General features: G+C 35.5%; 1 protein-coding gene across 6 annotated transcripts in view; it reads right to left on the bottom strand.

The window, feature by feature from the left end:
- The window catches only part of LOC120427076 (tolloid-like protein 1), a 64,482-nt gene that overhangs the window by 19,357 nt on the left and 27,610 nt on the right, over positions 1–17,515 (bottom strand). The gene's annotated exons all lie outside the window — the stretch shown is intronic.

The following is a 17,515-nucleotide window of genomic DNA, read 5'->3' on the forward strand; positions in this document are numbered from 1 at the left end:
GAATCAAACAAAGTCCAGACTCGATTATTCGAAGTTCGGTTATCCAAAGATTTCTTAGAATTCATGTCTAATCTAATCTAATCTAATCGAACACAAGCGCAGCCAGTCCGAAGAAAGCATCCGGGAAGAACTTATGGTTAGATTACGCCTCAAGTTCTTTCTTGTCATTATTAATGATTGCAGTACTTTCGAGAACCCCCGAAATGTATTACACTCACTAAAGCGGCCCTGCGTTGCATTAACCGCAAGAGACAGATTCTATGAACAGAACCCATATTTCATGGAATCATCAGGGGAAGAAGAAGAAGTGGAGACATACCGTACCAACCACTTCGAGTTATTTATAGAATATGGTGTGTGGTGTGTGTAGGGGAATCGTTGGGAAAGGGATTGTTGTATTATATAGTGTGACATTATTTCACCACTACGGATTAATTCACTCAAGATGTGTCAAACCTCTCATTGGCCGAGTGGTTAGAGCATCTGACTATCAATTCAAAAATGTGAGTTCGAATCCCACCTGGTTCCGTGCGTTTTTTGTTCATATTCAAAGTTCAATTATAGTCGAATAATTTCAAGGAGACCGTTCGTGAATCGAACCCGGAACCTTCCGCTTATGAGGCGGGAGCCGTAGCCATTAAGCCACGGGCCGGTCTCCAAAGATTTCTTAGAATTCATGTAGAAAAAAAACCTACGTATTTTTTTTATTTTCTCACTTTAAACATCAAATATTTTATCACCGCCGTTGAGACTTCAAGTAATAGATCCTAATCCTTGTATCAGGACTATTACTGTTTTTTTCTGTAAGTAAAACGAGAAACATTCAGAAGTTCTGTACGAGTTCGTCAATAATTATTTTTGAAAAAAGTTACACTTTTAGCCTTTTAGCTGCTCAAAATAAAATAATAATGGTGACAAAAAAAGTAATGCAGTCCAGACTCGATTATCCGAAGGCCTCGGAAAAATTTTACTTCGGATAATCAAAGCACGAAAAAAAATTTTTTTTCGCTGTCCAATTTTTAATTCTTGAGCATATAGGTATGACCCCTAAACTACGCTAAATTTTTTTAGAATTTTAAAATCCAAGATGGCGGCCGGTGATGAAATATTAAAAAAATGCATTTTATTAACCACGTTTAATTTTTTTTTTATATTTACAAGAACTTACCATTCATAATTGCTCTGAAAACGTTATTTTGATAATTAAAAAGAAAATGTGAAAGTAACTAGAACAGAGCCGTATTGATTAACTGAAAATTTTGGTCGATGGTTTTTGAAATATTCCAACGAACAAATTTAACGACAAATGCCAGGCAAGCCATTCACCGACATGGCATGTGAAAATATGCGTTAAAAAATCAAAATTATCATTTTAAAAACACGGCTCAGGTCTCCAATTATTGTGTGATGAAACAAGGGTAAATTTCAAGTTTGTAAAATTTTACAAGATGATATATTTTATTTTAAAAACTCAACTTTCAATTCAGAGCTTTTTTCTTAAACAAACATCACAAAAGGCTTGGAAATGTTTACAGTTATCCTACACAGAAAAAAAATGTGTAAATTTAGAAGATGAAATTTTGGAAGGTTGAATATTGCCTCTTTTATGACGTCATTTTACCTCAATTTAGACTGAAAAAGTTTTCAAATTTTCAGAGGTAAAATTACACATTTTTTCTGACATAAAAGATGTACCCCTTCCCACATGAATATCACCATGATTTTTTTACTGCGTACTGTCAAAACTATATATCGTCGTTGTCGTGCTAACTTGTCGTACGTGCATTTTGGACCAAATTGAGTTAAGAACGCCATTTTTTGCAGCTCACAATGCCTCACCTTTTGACCTTCACAGATCCCCAAAAATCGATTTTAATCCAGAGATATTTAATAAAAACCGTAAAAACTCCGTGCATTTTTGTCACTTTGCATAGGAAAGAAGTTTCAATCTGAAAAAAAAACATTTTAAACATTTTAAATTATAACTCAACTCAATTCAACAAAATTTCAGGACAATGCACAGAATGGTCAACCAAACAAAACGTGTTTGTTATTGTTTACATTGCGTGCTCTCGTTTTTGTTTATTCCAGGTCAAACATTAAAACGCGTTTTTCTCGGATCGTCAAAAAGCGACGTACGACAAGTTAGCACGACGGCGTCGATATCTGTTTGTTTGTTAGCTCAAAAAATCAAAGCATTGACGACATTTGGTTTTCAGCAACCAAATGAGTCGTACATACCATGAACTTTTCAGTAGTGTTATTTTTCTGGTGACGAAAAAAAGGACATTTCGTCACCATGGAATAACAGGGAAATTAGATCCATAAACCACGTGCACTTTATTTTGGAAATCAGAATTCCACCCCCCCCTCTCCCTCGTGAACAATTGCCCTTACAAAAAATCTTTTTGTACGGAGCGTGGACAATCGCCAACGCCGCTACCTCACCTAGAGGGTCCACGTGGTTTATGGATGTAAAAAGTAAATCTTTCCCTGTTCCTGAGGGGAACACCCTTGAAGAGTATCGGGGCCGGCAGTTTATTAATCAACTTAATGTTAACATGTTAAGGTTAATATTAACATTCCATAGGTTGTCTTGATAAGGTGTCTTGATGAGGTCCAGTTTGTGACGATAACTACCTTCCCTTTACGAAGTTGACTTTATAGCTGTCGGCCACCATTGCTAGTACCAACCACTAGTGTCTTCCTTTTTATCTACAAGGACTTCGCCGCCCTGGGCTCCTAAGTGTATGAAAGTATGGCACGGAGCGACGGCGCCGAATACCCATATTTACACAAAGAATTTTAGAGCGCCCGCCGCGGGATTCGAACCGGCAACCTCTGGATTGTGAGTCCAGTGCGCGGTCCGATTGATCCACACGGGCGGTCCCTTTACTAAGCAATCGAATCCAGCAGGTAAAAGATCACCAGTTGTGTTGGTCCGAGCTGGGATTTAAACCCCGATCTACCGCTTAAGAGGCGGAAGCGTTACCACTGGGCTACGTGGCTCGGTCCGGTGGTTTATGGATGGCCCCTATTATTTTCCTATCAAGCTTAGTATGATTCCAAGTCATTCCGTTTGTATTAAATTCGTTTGTTTCATTATGAAAAACAGTCTTAAAGCTATCATAGTCACCCGTGTTGTCAATGTCACCCCGGATTACAGAGTAGGTGTAATACTTTGTAGCTACAGTTATCAAAACCTGACTTTGTGCCAAATATATTTCTAGAGACTTTTTGAATAGGTCTATAATATACGAAATAGCTTCTTGGACCTTGTCAAAAAATAAAAAAAACTCTCGATTTACCTTCAGATCTGAAAGGTTTCATGGAATCTAAACGAAGTGGGTAAGTAAAACTACCATGCGTCTCCCTTAAAGCTTGATATTGTTGGTTGGAGACGCATGGTATGTCTTTTGAGGTATGAGGAACAGAAACTAAATCAACCTGTATAGCTTCTTAGGCTAAGTAGATTAACTAGACGAACTAGATTTGTAGTTCATTCAAGTAGCTCCTAACATAATCATATCTTAGCACTCCTCACTAAAATCTGCATTTAAGTTATCCCAAGAAACAAACCATTTTCCCACCAGAAGGAGAACAAGTACAAGAAAAGGACCCCACACTTTCTGACCTATGTCATGACGAAATAATGGTTATGTCTGGCCTTTTACTTTTTGCAGTTGCTTGAGCGTTATGAATCATCCTTATCAAAACGAGCAGCAAAAAAGCAACGGTCGGTCGGGGATCCATGAAGAACAAACATACACACATTGCTGCTGTGCTTAAGGGGATGCTTTCCCCGAGCGCGTGCTGATTTGCCACGTGCCACGGTACAAAGTTCAGGGTAATTGCATGCAGTGTGTGTATGTGTGTGCCAGTATCATCGTGGCTTATTGTTGTGTGTCTGCAAAAACATACACAAACATGCAAAAAATGACCCATGTTGGAACCGAAAACGGTTTGCTCCCGCTCCCGAGTTCTGTCCCCAACGGGGTAATTCCAATGAATGGTCGTGGTTTAGGGTGGTGGTTTTTTTTTTTGTGAAAACAGGTTGGAATGCTGGGAATCGGATGCTTCTTCAACGTATTTGACGAGCTTTTAATTGAAGTTTTAATTTTTATTAGGTTGAGCAAATACGTTGTTTATGTTACAGATCTCTTAAAACGTACCAACAACTTACAACTTTAGGTGGTTTTAAAAAACTAACTTATTTTACATTCCATACGACTTTCGATTAACCTAAAGAACCTCCCTGACTGTCTCCCCAGCTTCCCATTTAGCCAATCATGGGAAAAATACACAAACCCACCCACATGTGGATGAAACAATTTAATGTGTCTTCATTGCTGACAACAGAAATGCGTAATTAGTCCGCTAGGGGGGGCGAAAAGATACTTGCATGGGTAAGCGTTTCAATTTGTACCAATGTCTCCGACAAGTCTCAGAGGTTTAAATTATACCTACAAATTGGAAACTTAGTTTAATAAACCTGTAGATTTGGCCCCTTCCGGATTTGAAATGTTTTGATTTCTTTTGGAATGACCTGCTGAAAATTTGATCGGTTGATAGCTCTGTTTAAACCAAAAAAATAATTAAAAGCAACTTCGTTGTGCAGCGTATCCTACTACCAGAGTTGCACTGTACCCGCTGAGCGAATGAAAGAATGAATGAAAGTGCGCTGCGCGATTCGACAAAAGCCAGATGGGTGGAGATTATGTTGATAAATTAAAATTAATGAAATTACGACCTTAAATCGATTTGCTAGGGGTAACGACAACGTCAACGACATCGTTGGGTGGCCATTCATCATCTGGAACTGTGGGGGAGTTGAACGATGTTGATGGTTTTAGAAAGTTGGACGGGGAGCGGGGAAAGTATATTTTTTGTTCTAAGAATTAATTGTAATAGCTCTGCGATTATCCGTTTGTTTGTAGTTAATTTTACGTGTTTATGTTATACTCAATGTAAAAAATGGAAAAATGTTTATCAAAAAGAATTTTTCTTTTAACTAGTCACTTTAAAATCATATTTCTTTCTGTTACTGATTCAATTTCAAAAGAATTTCGCTGAGAATTACATTCAAAGAGGTTAGCAGGGATTTAAATTTCCCATAAAACCATTGCCAGCTTTTATCGTTCTAGCGTAATAATCCCACGTTCCGTAACGATTGCCAAAAAACCCAAAGCCCCCTCCCCCCCCCATCCCACATCACTTCAAAGCCACATGGCGGCGTGCATACATCCAGGCGCTCGTGACTCTCTTTTGAAATATCAATTTGCATGCCCTTGATCGCATGCCATCTGTTGGCATGGAATTTATTTCCGACCCGCAATCGGGATGGCTTTCACCTGGGGTGCCATTCATCCATCCACCTTCAGAGGGGATGCTAGGAGAGAGAGATTTATTTTTTATGTCCATATTCGACACCATCAACAAACACACATACACAGAGACACGTGTCCGCTCTGTCTAATCGCTATTTATTCGTGTGTAATCTTATCTCATCTGTGACGTACCACCAGGGCAGGCTGTGGACATGTTCTTTCACTCAGGCAAAGATAGAGAGAGGAACTACTGGATCGATCCTGGGATCTCCAGCAATCGTCGAATCATGGCCATGGCGGCCAGATTCCGTTGGACAGGGGTTCTTCGTGGTGATATCAAAATAACAGATTATTTTCAGATATGACACTTTAAAGCACATTAGCCATTTTTGTGATTTAAACTAAAAAATCAGTCAAAAAAATTAATCAATTCTTGATGCAATTATTTTTTTTCAAAACGGCCTATGCATTTGTCTAATAAATAAAACAATAAAATTTCTGAAATACGACCACAAAAACAAAAATAATCAAGAAAACTGTTTTTTTGGGGTATGCAACTTTTGATCTTGCCGATAAAAATATAACCAACATTTTTTACTCAACACAACAATTTTAAAAGGGCCTACATTTACAACAACACTTCTTTTCAAATGTTCGTCTTTAAATGAACATTTCAACGGAAAGATCAGAAAATTTCTCTTAAGTATCATTTTTAACATACAAAATCGTATCAGTTTTTAATTGAGGGCTAATTTGCTGCTTACAAAAAAAATCTGTAAATTAATTTTTAATACAGTCCAAACTCGATTATCTGAAGGCCTCGGAAAAATTTCATTTCGGATCGAATCACGACAAAAAAATTCGTTGTCTTATTTTCGATTGTTTAGCTCGAATATGACCCCAAACATGCTCTAAAGTGATTTAGAATAAATATAAGATGGCAATTTGAAATAATTGAAAAAAATTATTAGGTAATTTAATAGGCAATCAACAACTTAAATTTGACTAAAATGGGGTCACAGAACTCGAATTCAATGTTTAAAATTAGAAAATATAAAAAATACGAAAAAAATTGTTCATGACTCGATGCACTGAAATATGAAAACAGTGTTTTAGCGCAAATCGATTTTTTGTGAGAAAAGGGAATTTTAAAAAAAAGGTAGGAATTCTACAACCCATCTTTCGCGGAATTTTTCATGAAAAAAGAGATTATTTCTTATTTAAGAGAAGGAAATGAAATGTTGGTCACCAAATTTAAAATGATATATAAATATCAATAATATATGTATCCAGAATTTTGATAACTTGACAAGTGCAAAAAAGGCATTAAAGCAATATTGAGCCATCTACCCTATTTTGTGTTTAATGTTTAAAATTCATTTTGATGTGTTTGATCAGTTTTTGTGTACGTTAAAATGTTACGTAAAATACGTAAAATGTTTATTGGGAACATGTTGTGGTGCAATATGGAAATAAATGCTTTATTTAAAATATAATAATTCGCAGGATTATTTCATCGATTGGACTATGTTGATGGTTTTAATTAGGATTTATCTCGGATTAGTTTTCAAAAAGACGTAAGAGCCAATGGTAAACAAAGCCTTTTTTGCATCGGTATTCGACCTACTTGCGAAAAACCAATTTCAAAAATGCTTAAGATTTTTCATCTACACGTCTTTTAAGTGCCCCAAACTAAAAATAAATGAAATTTTGTTATAATTTGGAGAAAAACGAATATTAGTGTCGGAGGTCACGGTGGCTCTTTCGGCTTTTTAAAAAATTCACCCGAGTTATGAACAAATATATTAAGGTCGTAGAAGGTGTCTTTTATTCTTGTCGCAATGACTGTCAATGATGGTTCTGAATTCAGGGTCAAGAAATAGCAAATTGAGATGAAAAAATATGGGACTAACTGGGTTTAGGAACGGGATATAGGATGATACATAAATACAGTCCAGACTCAATTATCCGAAGCCTCGATTAGGGGTCGTCCATAAACCACGAGACAACTTTTTTGGAAATTTCAGAAATTGTGGAAAATTATTCATATTTTTTTCTGTGAAAATATTCCTAAAATTCAATAAGTCCAAAAAACCACAGTAAAACTTTAAAAAGTTTGGTAATGTTTCTTATCAAAATAATTTCGCCACCAACTGCCCGGGCGGAAAGTGAGTTGGTGGATATAACTTCGAACTATCTTGGCTTGTTTATTCGCATCTTGCTGTAAACTCCTCGAGTTATGACGACTTTTGAAACCGACTGCGTATCATGGAAAGTATATTCCATGATCATACTGCATTATCTACAGTTGATATTGAGGTGTTAGTGGTAGTTTTTTTAGACTTAGCAAAAATTTCGAAAATTTTATTTTTTCCAAAATTCTACCCGAACATCATGAAATGATTATTTTGACTTTATTTCAAATTTATGCTGGACTTAGAAAAATTAGCAGTCACTGACATAATTTTCAATTTCCGACACTTAGAATAATTTTCATGAGCTGATATTTTAAAGTTTGATTTTATTTATGCTGGACTTAGAAATTTTTGCGTATATTTTTCAATGTGTCAGCATTTTTTTGGGACTTAGAAAATTTTTGGGCGTTTGGAAACATGATAAATTATGTTGATGTTTATTTTTGCTTTGAACCAAAATTTCGGAAAAATCGTCGAAATTGCAGGAAATTTTCGTCCGATTTTTACAAAAACATCAGTTTGTTCCTAAAATAATGTCCCTAACAAAACGTCTTCATTGAAATTTTGAAATTCGAAAGTTGGTTTTTAATAATTATTGATATACCCCCTACAAAAATCGTTCCGGCACTTAGAAAATTTACGGGATCCGTATCACGACAAGATTTTTGGTAGAATTTATTAGATTTTCAGGACTTTGCGAAATTTTTGCTCTCAGCCAGTTGAATATTTTTCAACATTTTGAAAAATTATTTTGATAAGAAACATTACCAGGCTTTTTGAAATTTTACTGTGGATTTTTGGACTTATGCAATTTTAGGAATATTTTCATAAACTTTTATTTTTAATTTCAAAAAAAAAAAATGGAATATAGAGACTTTGGATTTTTCGTGATTTGGAAAATTATTGAGACATTTTGGCAATTCAACGCTTTCTCCACAATTTTTTAATGAGTTTTTAAAGTAAAATAATTTTTCAACTTTGAAAAATCTTGTTTTGATGTAAGTGCGTATATTCCTGCAATATTACTCATATTTGTGAAGAGGAAGAAGGGGGGGGGGGGGGTCTGAATTGTGGCGGGGTGCATTAAAAACCAATAAAATTATTTTTGGGATCAAAATCTACTTTATGAACTTGATATGATTTTTGGAAGATTTCAGTTGTTTGCTACTATAAACTCAACTTGATGTGGCTTTGTTGGTCAAATAAACTCAACAAGATTTTTCGCAGACACGCCTCGAACAACTTATGTTCGTGGCCATGTTCGGTTATCTCTTAACCATACCCTGGGGTGAACTTGACTTGTTCGTGTTTTTACGAACATGGGTAGATTTTTCCAAGATGCAACTTTCTGCCCGGGTGACTTACCGCCCGGGATCTGAGAACCAGTTTCATGAATAAAATCATGACAAAATTAGCAAGTTTCATTTAGGTCTGCTTTTTTTAATTTATAGATTAAAAATTTATGAAATATATGAAATTTCAAAATTATTTAAACAATGAAAAGTTGATTCTTTTATGCTTTCGAATTTTTTCAAGCGTTAGTGTGATAGGCTTGAAAAAGTAAAATTTTCCTATTGATTTCAAAGGCTTTCAAAGTAAGGATGGCACCAAATAAAAAAAAACGAGGCCCTGTTTTTGTCCAGCAAAATTTGCTCAATTTGAATAACTTTGTTTCAAATTCGCCACCACCGGAACCACTTTCCACACGCACAACCCTTTCGCTCCGTTCATGTCCCATATTTTCCGTGTCCCATCGTATCAACATCAGCCCAGATCATCGCCAAGAGGCCATCTTTCCTCCATCCGTCCACTTACATACACCTTCGTTCGTCGTCCTTGTCGTCGCCGTCGTCCTGTGATTTGGCTTTGCGCACATGGCTGCATCGTAAAATGATAAATCACTTTGAAGCCATTTCGCTGCCATAATATCAAGGAATAACATCAACGCGTCGTCGTCGTCGTGTCGTTGGTGATTCTGGACGTTCCGGCAGGAAGCATGGGACGTTCCGGTGGCCGGGGTCAAAGGAGAGCAATTCTCTGGGATTTCGGTCATTCGATTTTTTTGTGTTTTTTAATCCGGCTGAAACTTTTTTGGTGCCTTCGGTATGCCCAAAGAAGCCATTTTGCATCATTATTTTGTCCATATAATTTTCCATACAAATTTGGCAGCTGTCCATACAAAAATTATATGTGAAAATTCAAAAATCTGTATCTTTTGAAGGAATTTTTTGATCGATTTGGTGTCTTTGGCAAAGTTGTAGGTATGGATATGGACTACACTGAAAAAAAAGGATACACGGTAAAATTTTTTTGGTGATTTTTAATTTAACTTTTTGTCACTAAAACTTGATTTGCAAAAAAATACTATTTTTAATTTTTTTTTATTTTTTGATATGTTTTAGAGGACATAAAATGCCAACTTTTCAGAAATTTCCAGAATGGGCAAAAAATCTTTGACCGAGTTATGATTTTTTGAATCAATACAGATTTTTTCAAAAAATCGAAATATTGGTCGCAAAAAATTTCAACTTCATTTTTCGATGTAAAATCAAATTTGCAATCAAAAAGTACTTTAGTGAATTTTTGATAAAGTGCACCGTTTTCAAGTTATAACCATTTTTAGGTAACTTTTTTGAAAATAGTCGCAGTTTTTCATTTTTTTAAAATAGTGCCCATGTTTGCCCACTATTGAAAAAAATATTTTTGAAAAACTGAGAAAATTCTCTATATTTTGCTTTTTCGGACTTTGTTGATACGACCCTTAGTTGCTGAGATATTGCCATGCAAAGGTTAAAAAACAGGAAAATTGATGTTTTCTAAGTCTCACCCTAACAACCCACCATTTTCTAATGTCGATATCTCAGCAACTATAGGTCCGATTTACAATGTTAAAATATGAAACATTCGTGAAATTTTCCAATCTTATCGAAAAAAATATTTTCAAAAATTTAAAATCAAGACTAACATTTAAAATGGGCGTAATATTGAATGTATGGCCCTTTTGAAATGTTAGTCTTGATTTTAAATTTTTGAAAATATTTTTTTCGATAAGATTGGAAAATTTCACGAATGTTTCATATTTTAACATTGTAAATCGGACCTATAGTTGCTGAGATATCGACATTAGAAAATGGTGGGTTGTTTGGGTGAGACTTAGAAAACATCAATTTTCCTGTTTTTTAACCTTTGCATGGCAATATCTCAGCAACTAAGGGTCGTATCAACAAAGTCCGAAAAAGCAAAATATAGAGAATTTTCTCAGTTATTCAAAAATATTTTTTTCAATAGTGGGCAAACATGGGCACTATTTAAAAAAAAATAAAAACTGCGACTATTTTCAAAAAAGTTACCTAAAAATGGTTATAACTTGAAAACGGTGCACTTTATCAAAAATTCACTAAAGTACTTTTTGATTGCAAATTTGATTTTACATCGAAAAATGAAGTTGAAAAATTTTTGCGACGAATATTTCGATTTTTTGAAAAAAATCTGTATTGATTCAAAAAATCATAACTCGGTCAAAGATTTTTTGCCCATTCTGGAAATTTCTGAAAAGTTGGCATTTTATGTCCTCTAAAACATATCAAAAAATAAAAAAAAATAAAAATAGTGTTTTTTTGCAAATCAAGTTTTAGTGACAAAAAGTTAAATTAAAAATCACCAAATTTTTTTTACCGTGTATCATTTTTTTTCAGTGTAGTCCATATCCATACCTACAACTTTGCCGAAGATACCAAATCGATCAAAAAATTCCTTCAAAAGATACAGATTTTTGAATTTTCACATATCATTTTTGTATGGACAGCTGCCAAATTTGTATGGAAAATTATATGGACAAAATAATGATGCAAAATGGCTTGTTTGGGCATACCGAAGGCACCAAAAAAGTTTCAGCCGGATTAAAAAATACAAAAAATAAAATTAAAGAAAAAAGACCGATTCCGTAGAGAACTGCTCAGGAGCCTCTTTGCTTGGCACAAATGTCGTTCTGGGAATTTTTTATAGTGGGTTCAAAATTGTTTTTTTTTTTTAATTTTTTTGAAGATTTCTAGCTACATTTTGCTTCATGAAAAGAAGTTTTTATAAATTAATTTCTAAAAAAGCCCACTGTGAACCAAGTCTAGCTTTCCCAGCTTCTCATGTTCCGCACACTTGTGCACTTTGTAGATATTATCTGGGTTACGGTAAGAATCCCCAGTCTTCTTGGTCACATGCATCTCGTTGGCGTCGTTGCGCGTGTGACGTCTTGCAAAAGCCAAGCTATCGGGCTTTGGGGGATGATGTTTGATGCAATTTTGTTGAAAGTTGTTGTTCCCCTAGCTTCTAGCCCAGAGGACACCTGGTGAGATGGATGATGACGTTTTGGTTTGGTTTGGTCATCCCGTAGATGGATTCTATAGAATATATGGATCTGGGCATGATATGCAAATTTGGAGAATCAAAGTGATCATGAAAAGATAGAAATAAATTAGATTGAGACAATCGACTTGTTAGCTTCCAATAAATTATTTTCCTCAAAATTGTCTTATTCGAGTGATGATTGTTCATGGTCATGTTTTAATTCTGAATAAATCATAAAGATACATAATGATTTGAGTAGTTCAGAGTAATTTGGTACATTTTTCCTTGTTTTGTTAAACAATGTTATTATCATAACCAATCACACACATAATTTGGTTTCCACGTGCGGTGAGGACGGAATTAAGCTGGTCACTTTTTTTTTAAACGATTTCTCAGGACTGGATCTATGTTTCTCAAAATCACAAGATTCCTAAGGCGAGAAATACCAAGGGATTCATGAGAACGACTCGCCTGAACATTTAAAAAGCAATGTTGAATGTTTGAACAAATAATGTTAAAAAAGTTTAAACCGAAGTATTTTTTTTAAGAAAATAGTTTTTATAAGTGTTTCCTTTTTGTGTTGTTGCAATGTTGATATAACAGGATTTTTTTAAACAACATCTTAGCTGCCCCTTCTCTTTCTAACTAGAATGTTGAATGGTGGGTCCAAAAAAGGGATATTGATATAGGTCCAAATTTTTCTGTTTATGTCCAAAATACATCCAAAAATTATTAATTTTTGTTTATACTGATAAGAGTTATTCTGCGGTAATGTGCAGGAAATCAGCTACAGAGTTAGCCGAAAAATGACTTGTTTTGGTTTAACTGTTATGGAAGACAAGCCAAATAGAGTGGGAGCTTTGCATAGTAGGTCCAACATACGGATATCTACCCTGCTTACTTTTCCTCTCCTTGTTATATGAAATGTTATACTTGTCAGCACTGTTATCTTTAAAAAAAAAATCGCTTCGATAAAAAATATTCAAGCGAGGAAACAAACGTTTTTTTTTTTAAATGAAAAAATCCAATTTGGTTAATCTATGTTGGATCAATGCACGACTCGTATTGAAACAATCTTTTTTTTTGCACCTTATTTCATAACAGAAGTATATGCAACAAGTTGCAAAATGAAGATTGTTTCAGCACAAGTCGTACATCTATCGAACGACGTTTACCGAGTTGGATCAATACGACGAGTGCTGAAAGTATAGAGTTTTGCAACGAGTTGAATACATCATATTTTTACAATACAGCCTTTGAATTGGATATTTTGAGTGAAACGTTTATTTCTCGCAAGGTTTCCCTGTTTGGATTTTAATTATTAGTTGTCAAGTAACTCCAAAATGGTACCGAAAAATATAGCTTTTTGATAAAAGTGCTGAACGGTTTATGTTTTTAGCACTCAAATGGAGGCTGTAAAGTACTTTTAAATTCCCTTAAAACTACATGTTCCATTTTTTTTACAGTTGAGTAACAGAAAAGAGTTTTAAAAAAAGTGTTGGATCATGGTTATAAATAATGTTATTTTGACAAAATCAACAACAATTAAAATTTTACAGATTCGAAAAAAATATACATTTTGGTCTAGACATTATGATTTGAATGTGAAAATAGTGGAATAGTTTAATATTTAGTAATCGAAAGGGCTTGTTCAGAAAGATTTTTAAAATTTTGGTTTAAAGATCCGTAAACTGCTTAGTCCTTTTAATAATTTCTGTAATGATTCATATCTAGAGTTGTTTTTTAAAAGTCCAATAAAAAAAATAACTGAAACTTTTTTGCTTTTTGGGCGTTTTTGAACCACCTTTGAGTCACAGATATTCAAAAACACACAAAAAGCAAAACAAAAGTGTCCACAAGGTTCAACAAAACAAAATAAAAAAAAAAACTCCAGATATATTTTCAAAAGATTGGGTAGATATTTACGTTTTTGAATGTTATTCAATTCTAGATAAATTGTCATATATTGTTAATTTGCCTTTAAATAACTCAAATGGAGATAAAAGTTAATCAAAAAACGTTACTTAATCCACCTTTAGGTGGTTGGTGCCTTCCTCACATTCATAAAGTGAATACACTACACAGCGTATAAATAACACTTATTTTTATCAAAATATCTGAGATCAGGCCTCTAAAAAATGTGTATTGAAAACACTAAAGTACTTATAACTTTTGATAGGGTTGTCAGATCTTCAATCTTTTGGGCTCGTTGGAAAGGTCTTTTGATTACCTATCCAACGATGGGTCGCATAATAGATCCGGACAACTTTTTCATCAAAATATTTGAGATCCGGCCTCAAAAAAGTGTATAAATAACACTTAAGTGCTCATAACTTTTGATGGGGTTGTCAGATTTTCAATCTTTTGGATGCGTTGGAAAGGTCTTTCAAATACCTTTCTAACAATATATAGCATGACGGGTTTTCTTACAAAAACCACCCTTTTTACAATCTTCCGGACTTTTGTTAAAATCGTTTTTTTAGCATAACTTTTGAAGTACTTTACAAAACTTCATAAAATTAACTAGGGTCTTGTGGGACCCCAAGACGGATCGAATGAGACCAAAACAGTCTAAATCGGTTCAGCCAGTCCGGAGATAATCGAGTGCATATTTTTGGGTGCACGGACTCACATCCAGACACACGCACAGACATTTGTTCAGAATTTGATTCTGAGTCGATAGGTATACGTGAAGGTGGGTCTAGGAGGTCGAATAAAGAAGTTCATTTTTCGAGTGATTTTATAGCCTTTCCTCATTGAGGTGAGGAAGGCAAAAATGTGTGAAACAGAAAAAAACAAACTTATTTAAAAAGTAAGAGGGAATGATGCTGGCACCAATTACCTAAAGGTAGATGAAGTAACGTTTTCTAAGACATATTTTTCACACACAACCTAGAAATGATGAAAATAGCATGGATTTGCTGCTACATATCCTTCATTAGAAAAACACCTGTTCCATAAACTACGTGCAACTAAACAAGGAAAAACAGCATCTTGTCGGTGGTGGTAGGTACTAAATCGTTATTAAACCCTTCAACCGTAGCCAGCGTTAACATGACCAACTTGGCGTCGCCTGGCTGGCATACCACATGTTTGTGTACGGTCAGGTATGCGTGCACTTTGTGTGTGTGCACGCCAAGTCAAGGCAAATTACTTGCACACTGTTTACATTCCATGTATGCCTGTGATAATACCCCAGGATCACCAGAAACAACGTGTTCACACGCCCAGTACAAAATGAGAAACACCTGCTACTCCACCCACACACAGGAGAGTTATGGTCACCGGCTGAAAGGATACACTTTACACACTCAATGCATGTTGTTGTGCACAGCAAAAAAAAAACATGTAATTTTACTTCAAACATTGTGCAAATTTACGTCTTTTTAGGGGTGATTTCTTTTTTATGTACATAAATCAAGATAAAATTATTTTTAAAAAACCTTCCCGATGAACACTTTTTTTTAAACTGTGTACGTACGTACATTTTTGTGTTTTAAACAATGTTGGGCTTTTCCCATCCCAATTGCACGTACAACCAACTGACTGCAAGTGAACAACACACTTCTACAGATCGTAACTCTTCTCCCTCCCCACTCCAGCAACATGTTAATGCCGACCACAGAACTGGGCTTTGTTCATTAAAACCTGACCGGTCAAGTTGCATAAAAGTTTCCTCCTTTTTTCCCGAACGTACACCAAGCAAAAGTATATCAATTTTCATCCTTTTGTACGTACTGAACCGGGTAGTGCACACATGGAACCGCAATAAATTACGTGAACCATGTTCCCACAATGTTGTGCCACATCACCCTGATGGCCCAATCGGGTGGCGGCTGATGGCAGGCTGGAGGTTATAGGATTCAATTTGCTGCCACTAGGCAGGGTTGATGGCAATGTAGTTTGGGTTTAGGGTTTGATATTTCTTGTGGTTATTGTTTTGGAAAATTGCTTGCCAAACTTGAAAACTAGAGTGAAATTAGTGAAAATTTATTTTATTTTTCAATTTCAAAGATATTTTTTTTTTAGGGATAAAAAAAAATATTTTCGCTTGCAAATTTTATCAACCCACGAAAGATAGAGAAGGCGAAACGTGCAAAAGAAAATCGCTTCCGAACATTTCGGAGAAAATCAATCAGATGAAGATTTTTGATGAATTTCATTGTAAGCACCACTTAACTCAATTGATTTCGATCTATTTACATAAATTGGTCATCTACGAAAACTGACAGGTCATTTTTGACGTGTGACGTTACACCTGCAAGTATAGTTGTGAGATGGGTATCCACCGAATAATCCGAATGGGACTCGGTTTGAACCAAATGGCACTAATCTCTGAATTACTCCATGCCAAATTTTATCGAAATTTTGTGAATGTCAATGTCAAACGCTATACCTGGCTATACCCTTGGTACGGAATTAGCTATATAAAAAAGTGTATTTTAAAATGTTTTATGCTATTCCAGGAAAACAAAGTAGTTTCGCAACGGAATTTTAAAAACTACTGTTTGCTATTAGGGCAGCGAATGTCCAAGAAGGTTAAAGCTGCCAGAAATTAATGAATTAACAACAACAACAACTGTTTGCTATTTCGTTCTGAATCTACATTTCCTATAATTTCGAATGACGAAACGGCATACTTTTCATCGCCAAAAAATAACAGTACTGAAAATGTACTTTTCGAATCTACATTGACCCAGAAGGGTCATTTTTTTTCATTTAGAACAAAATATTTCATTTTAAAATGTCGAGTTTTCTTCTAACTTTGCAGGGTTATTTTTAGAGTGTAATAATGTTGTAGATCAGACAAATACAATAATCAAGTAGCAGTGAAGTGCTCAGTGCTCTATTGTTTTGTTCGGATTTTTTCGCCGTAATTGATAGTGATTACCCGCGAGTTTGCTCCTCCAGCATGCCAAAGGCCGGCCGTGGTCGTGGCAGTTCGAGTGCGGCCTCGAAAAACCCGCGAAGTTCGTCTACCGGCCGTGTGCAAAAAGGTAAACAAACCAACGCCGTGTCGACCGCCACCGCGCAGGGGAGCGCGAGCGCAGAAGGCATCGACAAAAAGTATCTACATCCCGGATATGTTCCGAGATCACCAGTGCGAACCCGTTCTGGTACTTTCGGTGCCACAACCAGTGACACATCAACATCCTCCAACATCCCCATCAGGAACGAGTTCCAGATGCTGAGCGACGAAGAAAGCTACAACAACAACACCGACGGTAGCACAGCACTACCGGCGACGACGATGACGATGGACGTGCACGGAAGAAAGTGTCGACGTCAAAAAGAATAAACTCCAAAGGAACGCAGACCACCTCCAATTTTTGTTTTGGACACGTTGGCGGACGATGTTGACGAGTTGCTGGAAAACCTCGGATATTGTCTGAAAATTGGTAAGGCGTCAGTGCAAGTCTACACATTTTACAAAAATACTTCGACCTGGTTGCACAGTGGTCCAGATCGCAAAATTAAGTGGAAAATGGATTTTCCGAAAAATGGTAAAGTTTTGGAGCTTTGGTGTCTTCAGAAGAGTTGTTGCAAATGGAAAGGGGCAACTTTTGGTATGGTTGAAAATTAGGGTGGTTCACTATTAGGGTGATTTTGAAAATCTAACTTTCCAGGAATATTTTTGGGAATTTTTTTGTC

The sequence above is a fragment of the Culex pipiens genome, chromosome 1 (assembly GCF_016801865.2).
Source record: "Culex pipiens pallens isolate TS chromosome 1, TS_CPP_V2, whole genome shotgun sequence".
NCBI classification, from domain to species: domain Eukaryota; kingdom Metazoa; phylum Arthropoda; class Insecta; order Diptera; family Culicidae; genus Culex; species Culex pipiens.